We start from the raw sequence: 6,000 nt of genomic DNA, 5'->3' as shown, positions 1-6,000 counted from the left end.
CCGCTCCATAGTATAAACAGAGTACATGCGATCGCGAATCTCGAAAGTGAAAGTGAAAGTAAAAAGCGATCGTGCATTTGAAAGCAGTTTCAGTGCCCGCATATTAATAGCAGCTCCCTGATGCCCGCATTTTATATACAGTATAATTACCCAATGATATAACTGCGAGAAAGTATTGAAATATATATTTTCCTTCCTGCTGTGAGCTACTGAAATGAGCCTCACTGTGAAACAGCCAATCAGAGCAGAGCTCAACATTATTATTCATGACCCTTCCAAATAAGCCAATAACAGACCATTTAATTCTAGGGAGAAATCCTAGGGTTGTAAATGCACATGTAAAACTGTTTCTGGAGATTTTTGTCCCTTATATAAGCCACATACCTTCTGTGTAGATATCAGAGAACAATTTAAAATACTGTATCAATGCATTCTATGGCACCTTTAAATGTTATCGGTTTTCGTTCCATGTTGGTCGGTTTCGTTCTATTATGAGATTTATAAGTCAGTCGGTTTTCGTTCTATTACAAGAATTTAAATGTTGGTCGGTTTCGTTCTGTGATGCACAAGGAAATTTCAATTAAAATTCAATTAATGATTTCAGTCAGGTCAACGAAAGAGCACATTAAATCAGACAAACACTAAACATCATTTCAAGTCAAATTAGTATTTTAATAGATGTTGGGACATAACTCATGGGAGTTCAGGATGGTGACGTGACACAGTGAGACGTACAGTCGGCCTCTGCTCGGTGTTGAGGTCCTGATCACATCTCAGGCTTTATTTTGTGACTGGCTTTTATATGACATGGTTAATGTGAGCTCATAACAGTACGCTGATTAATTATGAGCCATCTGATCTTTCTGTTCTTGTTGTCCTCGAACACCTGAAAGAAAAGCCAGACTCAGATGAGCTGGAACGAACATCACGGAGATCTTCCAAACGGTGTTGCTCTGCAATCCAAGTGTCTGATTGAGTTCATGTCACCTTAAGCGCAGCAGTACATGCGCACGTTATTGAGAGCGGTGTCGTCTCCGGTTCCTTGTGGCGCTTCTACCAGTGTCTGGAGACCACAGATCCCTTTTCCTTCACATGTTTTACTCCAGTCTCCCCAAGTGCCCCATTCTTCGCCGTAACCCTCTAAAACACGCCCGTCACTGCATCTGAAACTGGAAGATTGGGTGCAACAATGTTGTTTCAATCAACACTAATGAAACAAGGCAAAACAAACTCTCGAAAAATTAAGTGCCAGTCATATGATCGTGTTTCTCATATTTTCATGCATTTATCAGCATTTTAATCCATCTTGTGCTGTAGATGTCATGGGAACTAAGGTTCACTTAAAGTGGGAACTAGGCATGTGACGCGATCAAGTTGTCATGTTGCAATAACTGCTAAAGCTTTTGTCATGGTATACGGTGTTATCACAACACAATCGGATCTGCTTTTAGCAGGTGTGCCGTCAGTGCTGAGGTTTTTCCACCAAAACTTGATACGCATCATGTCGGTTTATAAGAGGTCAACACAAATGCGGTCGCAAAACCAGCAAGAAAAAGGCATTACATGCACATTTTTAAATCATAACATTTATCCACCTTTTTCTTGACGTAAAAATGTGCGTCCAGCTATTTTTAGCTGTACAAAACAGGTCGTTTTGCTGCTTGATATTGAAAATTAGTCAAGTCAAGTCACCTTTATTTATATAGCGCTTTTACAATACAGATTGTGTCAAAGCACTTAACAGTATCAAATTGGAGGATAGAGTGTCAGTAATGTATAATGATAAGATTAAACACTCAATTTTCAGTTAAAGGCATTTCATTATTGAATTCAGAGATGTCATTGTCTAGCTCAGTTTAGTTTAAATAGTATCTGTGCAATCAAATCGGCGATAATCGCTAGAAATTAAGTGTCCCCAACTGAGCAAGCCAGAGGCGACAGCGGCAAGGAACCAAAACTCCTCTGAGACATAATGGAGAAAAAAACCTTGGGAGAAACCAGGCTCAGTCGGGGGTCAGTTCTCCTCTGACCAGACGAAACCCGCAGTTCAAAAGTTTCTATTTCTATTTTAATTTTGTTGCAATTTCTAACAATAGTAGTATTATGTAGTTAGGTATTTTATTATATTTTAGTTATTTTGTTATTTTTGGTTGATATATCTGGGGATATATCTCTGGGGTCATCCGGCGCCCTGGTCTCCGCCGACGATCAGGGCCGCAGACGCCACCTCCCGGCGCCGACCCACCATCTGATCGGACACGGACCGAGAAACAGACTAGGAAAGAAACAGACAAACATTAGCGCAGATGCCATTCAACTTACGATGTAACGAGTACATCGTGGTGTTATGGGGAGTGTTCCCGGTTCCGTTGATCTAATTAATGCAGCCTAACAATCCTTTAACGGATTTGAATAATAGAAGCGTATTAATGTGTTGTGTAAGCCAAGCTAAAGAGATGGGTCTTTAATCTAGATTTAAACTGACAGAGTGTGTCTGCCTCCCGAACAGTGTTAGGTAGACTGTTCCAGAGTTTGGGTGCTAAATAGGAAAAGGATCTGCCGCCCGCAGTCGATTTTGATATTCTAGGTATTATCAAACGGCCAGAGTTTTGAGAACGCAGCGGACGTGGAGGACTATAATGCGATAAGAGCTCGCTCAAGTACTGAGGAGCTAAACCATTCAGGGCTTTATAAGTAATTAACAAGATTTTAAAATCTATCCGATGCTTGATAGGGAGCCAGTGCAGTGTTGACAGAACCGGGCTAATATGGTCATATTTCCTGGTTCTAGTAAGGACTCTAGCTGCTGCATTTTGGACCAACTGTAGTTTGTTGATCAAGCGTGCAGAACAACCACCCAATAAAGCATTACAATAGTCTAACCTTGAGGTCATAAACGCATGAATTAACATTTCTGCATTTGACGTTGAGAGCATTGGTCGCAATTTAGATATGCTTTTGAGATGAAAAAATGCAGTTTTACAGATGCTAGAAACATGGCTTTCAAATGACAGATTGCTATCGAACAGCACACCTAGGTTCCTGACTGATGAAGAAGAATTGACAGAGCAGCCGTCAAGTGTTAGATAATGTTCTAGGTTACATGTGGGGTTTTAGGTCCGATAATTAACACCTCTGTTTTTCAGAATTTAGCAGTAAAAATTACTCGTCATGCAGTTTTTATATCGACTATGCATTCCGTTAGTTTCTCAATTTGGTGTGTTTCACCGGGCCGCAAAGAAATATAGAGCTGAGTATCATCAGCATAACAGTGAAAGCTAACACCATGTCTCCTGATAATATCTCCCAAGGGTAACATATAGAGCGTGAAAAGTAACGGCCCTAGTACTGAGCCTTGAGGTACTCCATACTGCACTTGTGATCGATATGATACCTCTTCATTCACTGCTACGAACTGATGGCGGTCAGATAAGTACGATTTGAACCATGCTAAGGCACTTCCACTAATGCCAACAAAGTTTTGTAGTCTATTCAAAAGAATGTTGTGGTCGATAGTGTCGAACGCAGCGCTAAGATCCAGTAGAACTAATAAAGAGATACAACCACAATCAGATGATAGAAGCAGGTCATTTGTAACTCTAATGAGAGCAGTCTCAGTACTATGATACGATCTAAATCCTGACTGGAATTCCTCACAGATATCATTTTCTCTAGGAAGGAATATAATTGTGAGGATACTACCTTTTCTAGTATCTTTGACAGAAAAGGGAGATTTGAGATCGGTCTGTAATTAACTAGATCTTTGGGGTCAAGTTGTGTTTTTTTAATGAGAGGCTTAATAACAGCCAATTTGAAGGTTTTGGGGACATATCCTAATGACAATGATGAATTAATAATAGCCAAAAGAGGATCTATGACTTCTGGAAGTAGCTCTTTAGTAGTTTAGATGGAATCGGGTCTAACATACATGATGTTGGTTTAGATGATTTAACAAGTTTATACAATTCTTCCTCTCCTACAGTAGAGAATGAGTGGAATTGTTCCTCAGGGGGTCTATTGTGCGCTATCTGATGCGATACTGTAGTTGACGGCTGCAGGGATACAATTTTATCTCTGATAGTATCGATCTTGGAAGTGAAGTAATTCATAAAGTCATTACTGCTATGCTCTTGGGAAATGCCAACACCTGTTGATGCTTGATTTTTCGTTAATTTAGTTACTGTATTGAATAAATATCGGGGGTTATGTTTGTTTTCTTCTAGAAGAGACGAAAAGTAATCAGATCTAGCAGTTTTTAATGCTTTTCTGTAGGATAGGGTACTTTCCCGCCAAGCTAAACGAAATACCTCTAATTTAGTTTTCCTCCAGCTGCGCTCCATTTTCCGGGCTGCTCTCTTTAGGCGCGAGTGTGCTCATTATACCACGGTGTTGGACTCTTATCCTTAATCTTCCTTAAGCGTAAAGGAGCAACCGCATCTAAAGTGCTAGAAAAGAGAGAGTCCATAGTTCCTGTTACATCATCAAGTTGTTCTGAGCTATTGGATATGCTGAGGAACTGAGATAAGTCAGGAAGATTATTTATAAAGCAGTCTTTTGTGGTAGAGGTAATGGTTCTACCATATTTGTAACAAGAAGTTGGCTTTACAGCTTTAGCTATATGGAATATACAGGAGACTAGATAATGATCTGAGATATCATCGCTCTGCTGCAAAATTTCAACGCCACTGACATCAATTCCATGTGACAGTATTAAATCTAGAGTATGATTTCGACAATGAGTAGGTCCTGACACGTGTTGTTTAACACCAATTGAGTTTAGAATGTCTATAAATGCTGATCCTAACGAATCTCTGTCATTATCAACATGGATATTAAAATCACCAACGATTAGGACTTTATCTGCAGTCAGCACTAACTCTGATAGAAGATCAGAAAATTCTTTAATAAAGTCTGTATGGTGCCCTGGTGGCCTGTATACAGTAGCCAGTACAAACATCACAGGGGATTTATCATTAACACTTGTTTCTTTGGATAACGTTATATGAAGCACCATTACTTCGAACGAATTATACTTGAAACCCAACCTCTGAGAGATACTGAAAATATTTCTATAAATTGTAGCAACACCTCCCCCTTTACCTTTTGGACGCGGTTCATGTAACAGTAATCTTGTGGTGTAGACTCGTTTAAAGTAATGTAATCATCTTGTTTTAGCCAGGTTTCTGTCAGACAAAGCACATCTAGTTTATGGTCAGTGAACATATCATTTACAAAAAGTGCTTTTGAAGAAAGGGATCTAATATTTAATAAGCCAAGCTTTATCATGTGTTTATCTGTATTATATCGTTTTTTTATTTGTTGAACATCAATTAAATTGTTACTATTACTTTGGTTTGGATGTTTTCTGTATTTTCTAGTTCGGGAACAGACACAGTCTCTATAGTGTGATATCTAGGTGAAAAGTTTCTATGTGCTGAGAGTTAACTGACTTTGGTGGCGTGAGGCGGCTAGCAGACGATCGGTTTAGCCAGTCTGTCTGCTTCCTGACCTGGGCTCCAGTTAGTCAAGTACAAACTCTAAGACTATGTGCCATATTTCTAGAGAGAAGAGCGGCACCACCCCAGGAGGGATGAACACCATCTCTTTTCAACAGGTCAGGTCTGCCCCAAAAATTCTTCCAATTGTCTATAAAGCCTATGTTATTTTGCGGCACCACTTAGACATCCAGCCATTAAGTGACGACAGTCTGCTATGAATCTCATCACCACGGTAAGCAGGGAGCGGACCAGAGCATATTACAGTGTCTGACATCGTACTTGCAAGTTCACACACCTCTTTAACATTATTTTTGGTGATCTCCGACTGGCGGTCGAACATCATTAGCGCCGACGTGGATAACAATCTTACTGAATTTACGTTTAGCATTAGTCAGCACTTTTAAATTTGCCAAGATGTCAGGCGCTCTGGCTCCGGGTAAACAATGGACTATGGTGGCTGGTGTCTCTATTTTCACGTTCTGTACAATAGAATCACCAATAA

General features: G+C 39.9%; 1 long non-coding RNA gene across 1 annotated transcript; it reads right to left on the bottom strand.

The window, feature by feature from the left end:
• Window positions 1-648: 648 nt before the first annotated feature.
• On the bottom strand, window positions 649-1,334 carry LOC131535483 (uncharacterized). Its single transcript, XR_009269633.1, has 2 exons — window positions 988-1,334; window positions 649-886 (listed from the first exon to the last, which is right to left on the bottom strand). It is a non-coding gene; the product is annotated as an uncharacterized LOC131535483 (long non-coding RNA).
• Window positions 1,335-6,000: the final 4,666 nt, after the last annotated feature.

Source organism: Onychostoma macrolepis, unplaced genomic scaffold (genome assembly GCF_012432095.1).
Source record: "Onychostoma macrolepis isolate SWU-2019 unplaced genomic scaffold, ASM1243209v1 Scaffold299, whole genome shotgun sequence".
NCBI lineage: Eukaryota > Metazoa > Chordata > Actinopteri > Cypriniformes > Cyprinidae > Onychostoma > Onychostoma macrolepis.
The sequence above is the reverse complement of the archived record's forward strand: the minus strand, read 5'-3'. Positions and strand labels throughout refer to the sequence as shown.